The sequence below is a fragment of the Scyliorhinus canicula genome, chromosome 5, assembly GCF_902713615.1.
Source record: "Scyliorhinus canicula chromosome 5, sScyCan1.1, whole genome shotgun sequence".
In the NCBI taxonomy this organism is placed as follows: domain Eukaryota; kingdom Metazoa; phylum Chordata; class Chondrichthyes; order Carcharhiniformes; family Scyliorhinidae; genus Scyliorhinus; species Scyliorhinus canicula.
The window spans coordinates 102,267,002-102,279,883 of record NC_052150.1 but is presented as its reverse complement, the minus strand read 5'-3'; the positions used below and the strand labels follow the sequence as shown (position 1 = coordinate 102,279,883).

Below are 12,882 nucleotides of genomic sequence, written 5' to 3'. Positions count from 1 at the left end.
GATTGATTCCAAGAAACATTATTTGCAACTAAAATGCAGTTGGATGCATCTCGCAGGTTGATGTAAGGCGAAAATGTCTACATGAAATAACTGTGGCCATGCTATACTGCCAAAGTTTACATTCACCCATCACTAACTTCAACTTGTCAGTCTCTCACCTTTTCTCTCCTCCCCCTCTCCAATGTGAAAAGCATGATCTTGTACCTTCAATGCTAATAACGCAAACTAATTTATCCACAAAACACTTGATGATAAACGAAGAGGATTATCTGTGAATGAGATCCTTGCAAAGATGTCATTCAACTAAGCAAGCATGTGTCAAAAATTATAATTGGCAGATTTTAATTAATTTGAGAGGTCACATTATAAGTTAAAAATTAAAACCATTCTTAAGGAGAAAAAAGCATCAACAAAAAAAGCAAAATAAAGTGAGGGCAGAACGCAAATATACCAGTGGATCTCATGTGGTATTACAGAGGTTGCAGCTGGGCTCCTCCTTTGACTGGTGGTATCAGACAATTACCGACTCGGTTCGATTTCAAAAATTCAAGCATTATTATTATTATGCAGCTTCCCTCTCATTCTGAGCCTGTGTGGGTGAAAAACTGCCATGGCAGATGCATTACAGTTACAGGGATAGTTTGAAGAAGCAGGGGTTGTTCTCCTCGGAGAAGGGAGAAAGGTTTGAAAGGAGATATGATCTAGGGGTCAAGCAGAGTAAACAGTGAGAAACTGTTCCCACTGGCAGAATAGCACTGATTTAAGGTGAATGCTAGTGATGCATCAGTGCCTGTAGTTCAGACTCCAGAACAAACTCTTGAACCAAAGCTACTCAAGACATGTACTGCAGACGGGTTAATTTTACTTTTTATATTTTATTAATCTTACCACCAACACCTCAGCTATTTCGAACCTTAGGAATAGACTAAACCGTAGTTACTTACCAGATTCTCAACAAATAACTACCTTCTCCTGTAGCAGAGTAAGATCAATTCATGAAGGCTGAGGAAGTTGGAAAACTAAAGCAAAGAGCAACTCTTCCATTTCCTTAGGGGCAGCACGGTAGCATGGTGGTTAGCATAAATGCTTCACAGCTCCAGGGTCCCAGGTTCGATTCCCGGCTGGGTCACTGTCTGTGTGGAGTCTGCACATCCTCCCCGTGTGTGCGTGGGTTTCCTCCGGGTGCTCCGGTTTCCCCCCCACAGTCCAAAGATGTGCGGGTTAGGTGGATTGGCCATGCTAAATTGCCCGTAGTGTAAGGTTAATGGGGGGATTGTTGGGTTACGGGTATAGGGTGGATACGTGGGTTTGAGTAGAGTGATCATTGCTCGGCACAACATCGAGGGCCGAAGGGCCTGTTCTGTGCTGTACTGTTCTATGTTCTATGTTCCTTCCCTTACTTGCTTAATTGCGCAACTCCCAGCACTCTCTTCTATGTCACGCTTCTTGCAGTAAACCTGACCGAAAGCATCCTTTTCCCCTTATGCACCTAATTCCCAGTTTGAACCAAATTCCAAAATATACTCACTCGGTCTGTCTCACACAGGCTGAAGTCTCCCTTCACTGACTGCATATCTCTTATTGACTTTTTAAAACAACCTTCATAATTTAGGCTTGAAACTAATTTTGTTCAGTTTTGAATTGGTGAGATTGCCAATAAAGAAAGAGTTTAATAGAGAGCTGCATATAGACAATTTTTTTCAAATTCAAGTACCCAATTCTTTTTTACCCCAATTAAGTGGCAATTTAGCGTGACCATTTCATCTACCCTGTATATCATTTTGGGTTGTGGACACAGGGAGAATGTGCAAACTCCACATGGACACCGCGCCGTGAGGCAGCAGTACTAACAGTGCTGTCCCTTAGATAAATCTTTTAACTATCACAGAAAAACAGAAAACGTCTTCTGAGTATTGGCCTGGGCATGACACTCAAAAAATGCCTACACGCTTGGATTAGTAAAGGTAATTTACAGACTGAAAGTTGGGGCTCATCAATGAAGTTATTAAAAATGCAGAAGGCAAAACATTTCGACTCAAGGGTTACAAGACGATGTTCCAATATCTACAACACCTTTCAAGGTCTTTTAGAAGACTCAAAGACTGCTGCCACTTTCTCCAAACATAAATTCCTTGCACCATCCTCCCAGTAAAACAATCTAAGCCTTTTTCGATCTTCAACAATCAAAGTGCAAAAGCTTACAGTCAGATAGACTTCTGGAAAAGGTCAGGTAACGCCTTCATTTACCATAAATTTAAAACATTATCAAAACTTATTAAAAACCTCACAATTATAACCAGCTTTATATCATCAGCAAACTTGGATAAAATATTCTATGTCATTATGACGGATTGTAAATAGTAGAGGTCCCAGCACTGATCTTTGTGGCACTCCACTTGTTAGAGCCTAATAACCTACTTATCTCTACTGTCCTGGTCAGTTAACTAATCCTCCGTCCATATTACCACCAAATCCATGAGCACTGACCTTACTAACTTTTTATGTTGCATTCTCTCAAATACATTGCTCAGTAATTGCACCATCTGATCTTCCTGCACACCAGGAGCCAACATGCTAGCTGAAAACCTGCCTTTGAATGCACATGCCTTGTACTTGATTTCTAGCATCTTGTACCATAACCGTTTAGCAAACGTACTGCCCTATTCAAAAGAAGCCGAATTGCAGGTCTGTTTCCTGCACTTGGGGCACCCATGCACCCAGGTTCTTTTACAGGTTCTCTCAGCACATAGGAAGAATAGGCACAGAATACTGAAGTGATAGAAAAGGACCCCTCTAAAAAAAATACAAATTGACTTGAGAACCATTCCATACCTTTTTTCTGTCTTAAATCTTCTATCCTTTGTTGAGCTTTTCTGAATACACGAAGATGTGTAGCAAAGTCATTTACCAATCGTGTAGTGAAGTATGGTTGCCAGTCTACCTCCTTTGACCTAATATTAATCACAATAAAGTAATAAAAACCACAAAATGGTAATTAACATTCCTCAAAACTTTGATAATGATTTGCAGGTTCTTGAATAAACCAGGATATTTGTTTAAATCAGTTCTCATGGTACCAATTTTACTAACATTCATGCGGGTTCTATACTATGGCTTACTGCTCAGATCAAGATACTTAGTTATGAGGAATTTTGATACAGTAAATAAGAACCCATTACCACTAGCAGGTAAGTGAGGAACCAGAAGACACAAATTTAAATATAACTGCCAAAAAGAATCAAGAGAAGAAATATCTGCTGAAATTTGTTTCAAGCTGAAAAGCTGAAGTAAAGCTTGGGGTCAGACAGGGGGACTTACTAAAGGGAAACCTTCATGTAACAGCAGCAAACATTGCAAAAGTATTAAACCCACACTTTGTGTATGTCTTCACTAAGTAGGCAATTGCTGTAAGGGGAAGGTTAAAAGAGGGGAGAAGATTAATAGGAAGGGTAATAATAGAAGAGACAAGATCATTACTGAAAATTAATCAGTCACCTGGTCCAGAGGAATGCATCCTGAAAGGAGGATCACAAGGATGAATGCTGGGACAACTGCTATTCTCAATTTACGCCAATAATTTGAACTTGTAGAACGGGCAAATAATTGGCAAATGAAGTTCAATAAAGATACAAGTGAGGTTGCATATTTCAGTTGGAAAAATAGGGAGATCACATTACTTGAAAGGTGCAAGTCTAGATAGAGCGGAGGAAGAAAAGAACTGAAAAGGGTGCAGAGAAATTTACAAGGATGATCCCAGAAATGTGTGGGGATACATAATAGGAAAGGATCGACAGGCTGGGTCTCCTCTCTTGAAAAAAGGTGACTGAGGGGTAACTAAAATAAGTCTTTAACTTATCAAGAGTTTTAGTGGAATGAATACAGAGAGAATGTTTCAACTTGTGGAGAAGCTTGTAACTAGCGGCCATGAATATAAGATAGTCACCAAGAAATTCAACAGGGAATTCAGAAGAAACTTCTTTGAGTAAAAGAGTTCTGAAAATGTGGAACTCACTTCCATGGAGTTGTTGAAGCGAATATTATAGACTCAAGTAAAGGGCAACTAGACAAGCATATACGAGAGAAGGGAATAGATGGCTATGATTGTAGTTTTTTGAGAAAAGGTAGGACACTCGAATAAAGCTGAAACAGTGGCATGGATGGTTGGGTTAAATGGTCTGTTTCTGTACCATATAATCTTATAATCTTTCGTTAAACTTGAACTAATAACCTTCCAACTCGAAGACAAGTGCACTTTCAACTAAACCACGCTTACATTGGTTCTTCCATTGGTTGCTGGTTGCTTCAGAAACAATTGTTCCTTCAATTTATAATTTGCCTCGCAGCCCGTTCGTGAACATCATAAAGTGTAAGTGCAAACATTAATTCCTGGGTACCCACTAGATACAGGTTTCTAATCCAGTATTGCACCTTTAACTATTACCCACCGTCTTCTCCATTTCAGCCAATTTATTAACCAGTCAGTTTTTAAAGCGAAAGGCTTTCTCAAAGTCTAGTTATCAGGGAGGTTTCAAATGTCCATTTCGAATGTTCTTTCCTCAAAGTTCACAAGTTGGCCAGCCAACCAAATCTGAACCCATACTAGCTTGTTATTTTCATTTAGGTACTCTTCAAACTGATGAGAAACTCCATTATTCACCAGTTATAAAATCAAGCCCAACAAGTTTCCAGTGACTAGTTTTGTTTACTGACTTTAAACAAATAAGTTTCACTTGGATTTTTTTTCCAACCCAATGGAATCTTCATTGCATTCACTTACAATGTTAGCACTTCTGGAGCTTGTTCCTAGTCTTATTTTGCAATCTCAGGTATACATAATCATTCCCTAGATATTCATTATTTTGTTTAGTTTAGGGCCTGGATTAAAACTATTTAAAGCGATTAATTCTAGTTATAGAAACATTAATGCTAAGTATCATGCAGCAACCATCATCCTTGGTTCCTGCAAAAAAATTATTTACTGTATAAACTAGTGGAGTTTTCCTGTTCTCTGGCCAACATTTATCTTTCAAATCAACATCATTTAAACAAAACAGACTAATCACCATCACTACTGTTTGACAGACATGCTGTTCCCAAATGTTGGCTGTGCCATTTCCTCCATTACAACTGACCAGTTCAAAAGTAATTAATTCATTGTAAATTGCTTTGGGACTTCTTTATCTCATGAAAAGTGCTATATAAAATGCAAGTTAGTTCGTTCTTTAGTTCACTATTTTTATATTTCCTTTGAACTTCTAATAGGCATTTGGTTTTGTCTCTTGCAGTCTTCATTGTCTTACTAATCTCTTGGGGCTCAAGCATTTTTAGCCGGCACTCCATGAAGTTTTTATCCTACATTAGAACTCCTTAATTCTTCATTTGTTTTCAACTGAAAAGTTCTCAAGTAATACCATAACATCCCACTCCCCCTTGAATCATAGGATTTACAGGGCAGAAGGCCATTCGGCTCAACAAGTCTGCACCAGTCCTTGGAAAGAGCACCCTACTTAAGCCCACACCTCCACCCTATCCCGCAACCCAGTAACCCCACCTAACGTTTTGGACACTAAGGACAATTTAACACGGCCAATCGACCTAATCTGCACAACTTTGGACTGTGGGAGGAAACCGGAGCACTTGAAGGAAACCCACGCAGATACGGGGAGACAGTGCAAACTCCACACAGTCACCCGAGGCTGGAATTGAACCCAGAATCCTAGAGCTGTGATGCAGCAGTGCTAACCACTGTGCCACCCAAATCAAAGTTCTTAATTTACTTTTGCTCTTTTGGAGCTCGTCCTTTTATATTCGCAAAGTGTTGGTTTGTCATCCTCAGAACAATATGCAATTTATTTCATAAGGCTTTTCTGACACACGGGCGTGATTCTCCCATGCTGCGCCATATGGGAGAATCGCCGTTCGCACCATTTTTTCCAACGCCGGCAGGCAATTCTCCGAGGAGCGGAGAATCGGCGCCATTTGCACCGTCGCGCATTTGGCGTGGCACCGGTCACGGGCCGCTGTCCATGTCCAGGCCGCCGATTCTCCGACCTTGTTGGGCCGAGCGGCCGCGCGGAAACGGCAGCGTCCCACCGGCGCCGTTCACACCTGGTCGCTGCCGGTGGAAACTCTGCGCGTAGCGTCGGGGGCTGCCTGTGGGGCGGGGAAAAGCGTTCCTTTACCGGGGGGGGGGGGGGCCCTCCGATGGGGTCTGGCCCGCGATCAGGGCCCACCAATCAGCGAGCCAGCCTCTCCAGCCCTATTTTATTACGCGGCCGGCCCCTGAACCCCCATGCCATGTTGCGTCAGGGCCGGCGCGCTGAGGGCGTCCCTGCGCATTTGCGGGTTGGGGGGCCCAACTGCGCATCCGCCATTTGCCGTGGCGCCAATGTGGCGCTGGGAAGGGAGGCTACAGCGTCGTGAACCGCTCCAGCGCCGTGCTGGGGGGCCAGAAATCGGTAGTCCCCGTGACGTTTCACGCGGTTGTGAATCGCGACAGCGTTCACAACGGCGCGAACACTGTCTCCAATTCGGAGAATCGCACCCACTGGGTCAGACAGAATTCATGCGTTACATGTGCTAGTTGGATAAAATCCCCATCAGGACGATCCTTCAATTTTCTTTTCCTTTCCTTATCACTTCAGATGAACGCGCTGCTTTTTTCTCTCAATCTGGTCTATATTGCTGTTCTGCCTGTATTATGCATTCTCAATCAGGCAAACCCATTGAATAGTGTAAATGGATATTCCTCCATTACTGATCTGTTATCCACAAAATATAGAACTACTTGATCTCTTTTCCAACCTTGCTTTTTTTATTCATTCATGGGATGTGGGCGCAGCTGGTTGCACCAGCATTGATTACCCATCTTTAACTGCGAACCATGTGGCTTGCTTGGTGACCATTTCAGAGGACATTTCAAAGTCAACCATATTGCTATAAATCTGGAGTCACATGCAGGGCAATCCAGTTAGGTATGGCCATTTCCTTCCCTAAATGATCAGCGAACCAGGTGGTTTTTGCAACAATCGATAATGGTTTTATGGTCATCATTAGAAGATAGAAGTCTGTTGTGGAAGTTGGCTGTACGGATCTTATAGTAGTGTTTGACAAAGTACACGTAAAAGATTAGTTAACAAAACTGAGGCGACTTCAGGTGGCAGCCATGGATAACCTCTCACTTATCCAATCCACGTTAAACTCCATCTGCCCAATGTGGCCTATTCTCCTAGCCTGTCTATGTCGATTCTGGGAGCTCATGTGTTGGCCTTTGCCAACTTGGAGGAATTCTTGCATCTGGAGAAGATAAATGTAGTCATTCGAAGGTAAGAGGGATTCCTCTGAAGGATTTGTGGGGGGGGGGGGGGGGGGGGGGGGGGGGGGAATTGGGTTTGGTTTATAGTTTTTGTGTTGATAAGTCTTCATTGGCTTTACTAATTAAGATACAAAATGGGGTGTGCATGATATTGCATAAAGAGGGTTGGGTTTTTGAATTTTGTATAAAAATGAAAACGCCAGGAATAAAAATGTTTAGAAGCAACAAAACTGGGACTCAAGGAATGGGAGCATCAGTGAGAGTTAGATCTTAACATTAAATTAAGGACTGAAAACAGCAAGTTTGGTAAATAGCTCGTTTTCAAAGTGGAGATGGTAGACAATGGTGTTCCCCAAAGGTCAGTGCGAGGACAAATGCTCTTTTTGCTATGTACAAATTACTTGAATATTGGAATACAGAGCACTTTGCCAATGATAGCATACCTAAACATAAGGCAAACAGTGAGGAAGATATTAATCAATTGCAACAGAACATTGAAAGGCTCAGAGGATACACAGTCAAGAGACAGAGAATCAGAGAATTTACAGTGCAGAACCTCCATTCAGCCCATCGAGTCTGCACCGGCCCTTGGAAAGAACACCCTACTTAAGCCCCACCCTATCCCCTTTATCCCTGTAACCAAGTAACCCCACCTCAGGGCAATTTAGAATAGCCAATCCACCTAACCTGAACATCTTTGGACTGTGGGAGGAAGCCGGAGCACCCAGAAGAAACCCATGCACACACGGGGAGAACATGCAGACTCCGCACAGACAGTGACCCAAGCCGGGAATCGAACCTGGGACCCTGGAGCTGTGGAACAACTGTGCTAACCACTACGCTGTGTGCCCACAGTTAATACAGAGAAGGATAAGGTGATGCATTTTGACAGAGGGATAGGGAAAAGCAACAGAGGCCCAGATCTTCCAGTCTCCAGATGATCGGAGACCAAATGTACCCCAGAAGATGCTCCTGGAAGTCCTAATGCACTGACTCCATGAATTGCCCTGGAGGTTTCAACTTCCGATGAGTAATTCCCCTGCGCCCGGAACCCTCTTGGGGGGAAAAAAAAAGTCTCCAATTTGAAGGGTTCCACCTCAGTTATCCGAATCGTTACTTAGGAAATATCAGACAGGAAAAAAACATATCCAACTCTTGGGTAACTATACAATTGACAACCTCTCAACAAACCCAACTCATCACTGATGATCTGCACTATGAAGGAGGACTCCTAGACCAGGTATGCTTTACATTACCGATGAGGTCTGGTTCAGAAATTAAAGTCAGAAATGCGTAGCTCCATTCTAGTGTTAAAAACAGCTGCGTAGAGGCAATCTGACAGTGATTGCCAGTCCTCAGAAGTTTCAGCCAATAGACTTAATGCCAGTTTTAAAGATTATGCAGGAACACAGGAAACTGGGGTTTCAAGTGCATAGATCTTTGAATGCGACAGGAAATATTGAGGGAGATGTTTGCAAAGTATATATATATATATATATATATATATAAAACCTTTATTGTCACAAGTAGGCTTACATTAATACTGCAAAGAAGTTACTGTGAAAAGACCCTAGTTGCCACATTTCAGCGCCTGTTTGGGTACACAAGAGGGAGAATTCAGAATGTCCAATTCACCTAACAAACAGGTCTTTCGGGACTTGTGGGAGGAAACCAGAGCACCTGCAGGAAACCCAAGCATACACAGGGAGAACGTGCAGACTCCGCACAGACAGTGACCCAAGCCGGGAATCAAACCTGGGACCCTGGTGCTGTGAAGCAACAGTACTAACCACTGTGCTTCCGTCCCACAATATGGGATTGTGGGCTTCATAAATGTAGATATTGAATACAAAAGCAGTAAAGTTAAGCTTCATAAATCTCTAGCAAGGCAACAAGCGTTGCATCCAGTTCCAGTCACCAAGATGCGATGGCCCTTAAAAGACTGCAGAAAAATTTTACCAGAATGGTTCCAGTTATAGCAGATTTTACATGCAAGGTTAGTGTAGAGAAGCTGGTGTTCGTCTTGCAACAAAGGAGATTGAGGATAAATTTGTAAGAGATGTACAAGGTCTTATCAGGTTTTAATTAAGGGTGACAAAGAAAAGCTGTTCCCATTAGTTGATGAGAGACGGTCCAGGTGACACAGATTTAAGGTTTTGGGCGAGTGTATGAGGGCAAGTGGAGGAAGAACTTTCTTTTTAAACCTGAGTGGCAATGACCAAACTGCTACCGATGAATTCCTAAGTCCAAAGTTCTGGAATACCTTCCTTCCACCTCGCCGCCGCAAGATCTCACTTTCCTCTATTAAGACACCCCCTCAAAAATTACCTCCCTGGCCAAGCTTTTGGTCATCTGACTCAATTATCTCCATGGTTTCTCGGTCATATTTTGATTTATAATGCTCCTTTGAACATTTAATTATTTTAAGGACACCACATAAATAGAAGTTGGTGGAGTACAAGAGTGGTAGAGGTGGACATGTCAATGGTTTTAAAAGCAAATTGGATGGGCACTTCTAAAAATTAAATTTGCAGGGCTACAGGGATAGAACAGGGGATACAACTCACCAAATTGCTCAATGGAGATATATTATGGTCTTGATAGGCTGAATGGCCTCCTTCTGTGCCGCAATAACAATTTTTCTGAATAAAGTGACCACACTTGTAAGGATCAATATTTGTTGAGAACAGGAAATCTCAAGTTTGGCATCCAATTTTAGCTCAGAGTATCCTTCTATGCTCCGTTTAAATTAGAATACATATAACTGAACCATTGTGAAGGTTGAATACTAAAAATGTTAACAGAACTGTATACAATACTGTAATTGCTTTTGAGGTGTAGGGTAAACTCAAGTGAACCCAACTTACCTTGTGGCAAAATGAACAAGTGCATTTTGTATAGTTTTTCTGACTTCGAGTAAAAAAGAATCATCCTCACTTAGAGTATAATACCAGTATTGGATGTAGTCCCTTAGTGCAAACTGGATGACCTGCAAAAAGAAAGTGAATATGTAGGATATTCTTATTCATCTTTTTTGGCTCTTCCACAGTTGCTGTGTAAACGTTTCAAGAAAAAGGTTCACACAGTAAATATTGAATTCTTAGGTCTGCATGAGTAGTACATCATTTGTAGTGAAAAACAAAACATACATGAACTGGAATAATAATACACTTATTGCAAAGAGAGCAACATAATTTGTATGATAACACCAACACTTCAGAAGACTGCAGATAAACTTAAGTATGCAGACAATGTGTGTTACACATTTTGGGGTGATTGCAAATTAACCTCAAAATCTGCAAAATCCATTACCCTGCCAAGACACCAGATTTCACAATAGAGCTTCAGTGTTCCAGATGTTTCCATTCACTAACTAATTCTTTGGACAGCTTCAATTCGGTTCCAAACTTCAGATTTGGTTTTTACACTTGATCCCATAAATTACGTTTCAGAGGTAACCACACGGTTAAATGAGCTAAAATTACACTGAAGAATGCATTTATATGGTGTCATATCATTTCAGCAAAGTATACTTTGGAGTAAAATTTAACTTCCTCCTCCTTGTTGCGTTTGGTTGTTGGGTGCCTCTGACATGGGCAGCGTGCACGTGGAAAGCACCCCACTGCCCAATTAAATCCAGGGCAAGGCGGCCTGGGAATAGCCTTCCTTCCCTAACCCCAATTGTTGCCTATTTAAAGGCCCTCTTCCTTCACTGCAGGTATTTATTCAGCAGTGGGTAGGGGAATCACATTATGGGGAGCACCAAAAGCAAAAGCATGAGGCGTTGTTTGCAGGTTTCCAGTAAGCGGGCAGAGGCCCTACTTAAAAGGCACATTGCTGTGGGGAGGCAATGATTCATCAGGAAGAGGGCAGGAGTGTGTGGGGGGGGGGGGGGGGGGGGGGGGGGGGCAACCCTCTGCCCTTGCCAACACTCTTCACCACATTCTTTCTTTCTCTTCCCCCCCCCCCCCCCCCCCCCCTAACCTGTGCCTGGGTCCGTGAACAATCCTCGGCTTCAGGTGAGTGTATTACCAGCAATACCCACTGCCTCAACCGTGCCATTGCCAAACAAAGACCTGTCACCCTCTGATTGGCCAGTAGCTCTCAGCAGATGGAACTTTCAACCTTCGGGTCATTGGTCCTGGTAAAGGCCTGGCACAGGCCTATTAAGTGACTAATTGGCACATACTTCTGTTGCCCATCCTATAATCAGGTGACGCAAGCTCCCAGCAATACCCACGGTATCAATAGCATAACATTTTTGAAAAATTAGTTCACATGATGTGGGCGTCACTGGCTAGGCAAAACATTTATTGCCCATCACTAGTTGCCCAAAGGTGCTGGTGAGCTGGCTTCTTGAACCACTGCAGTCCCAGTGGTAGGTACACGTACAGTGCTGTTAGGGAGGGAGTTCCAGGATTTTGACCCAGCAATGGAATGGTGATATATAGAATTCCTACAGTGCAGAATGAGACCGACCCATTAAGTCTGCACCAACCCTCCGAAAGAGCACCTACCCAGACCAACTCCTTCACCCTATCCCCATAACCCCATAATCTCTCATCTTTGGACACTAGGGGGCAATTTAGCACGGCACATCCTTGGAGTGTGGGAGGGAACCGGAGCACCAGGAGGAAGTCCACACAGACACAGGGAGAAAGTGCAAACTCCACAGTCACCCAAGGCCAGAATTGAACCAGAGTCCCTGGCGCCGAGGAATCAGTGCTATCCACTGTGCCACCGTGCCATCCCTATTTCAAAGTCAGGATGGGGAACTCCAGGTTCCTCAGGCATCCACTCCTTTTGTCCTTCTGGATGATAGCAGCTGTGGGTTTGGAAGGTGCTGCCAAAGGAGCCTTGGCGAGTTCCTGCAATGCATCTTGTAAATGGTACACACTGTTGCCACTGTTCGTTGGTGGTGGAGGGAATGAATGTTTGTGGAAGGGGTACCAATTAAGCGGGTTGCTTTCTCCTGGATAGTGCTGCGCTTCTTGTGTTATTGGAGCTGCATTCATCTAGGCAAATGCACATTCCATTACACTCCTGACTTGTGCCTTGTAGATAGATGGTGGACAGGTTCTGGGGGTCAGCTATTAATCACCATAGGATTCCCAGCCTTTGACTTGCTCTCAGTATCTGTACAGTTAGTCCAGTTCAGCTTCTGGTCAATGGCAACCTCCAGGATGTTGATGGTGGGGGATTTAGTGATAGTCATGCCATTAAATGTCAAAGGATGATGGTTTGATTCTCGTGTTGGAGATGGTCATTGCCTGGCACTCGTGTGTCGCGAATGTAATTTTCCTCTGGTCAGTCCAGCATGGAGATTGTCCAGATCTTGCTTCATTTGAACATGGACTTCTTCAGTATCTGCAGAGTTGCAAATAGTGCTGAAGATTGTTTGCCAATGGCTTCACATCACCCCTTCTGATGGAAGGAAGGTCATTGATGAAGCGTCTGAAGATGGTTGGGCCTCAGACACTACCCTGAGAAAGTCCTGGAACTGAGCCGATTGACCGCCCAACCATCAACTCTAGATTTGCTTGGGCTCCTTAATGTTGTACTCTGTT

At 43.1% G+C, this 12,882-nt stretch overlaps 1 protein-coding gene and 1 pseudogene across 1 annotated transcript in view; both read right to left on the bottom strand.

Annotated features, from left to right (window-relative positions):
* The window catches only part of snx13 (sorting nexin 13), a 115,954-nt gene extending 105,653 nt beyond the window's left edge, over positions 1 to 10,301 (bottom strand). Inside the window, 2 exon segments of the mRNA XM_038797464.1 lie at positions 2,833 to 2,951; positions 10,183 to 10,301. The gene's annotated coding sequence lies outside the window, so the exon portion shown is untranslated.
* LOC119966166 overlaps positions 10,179 to 12,882 on the bottom strand; it is a 155,798-nt pseudogene continuing 153,094 nt past the window's right edge.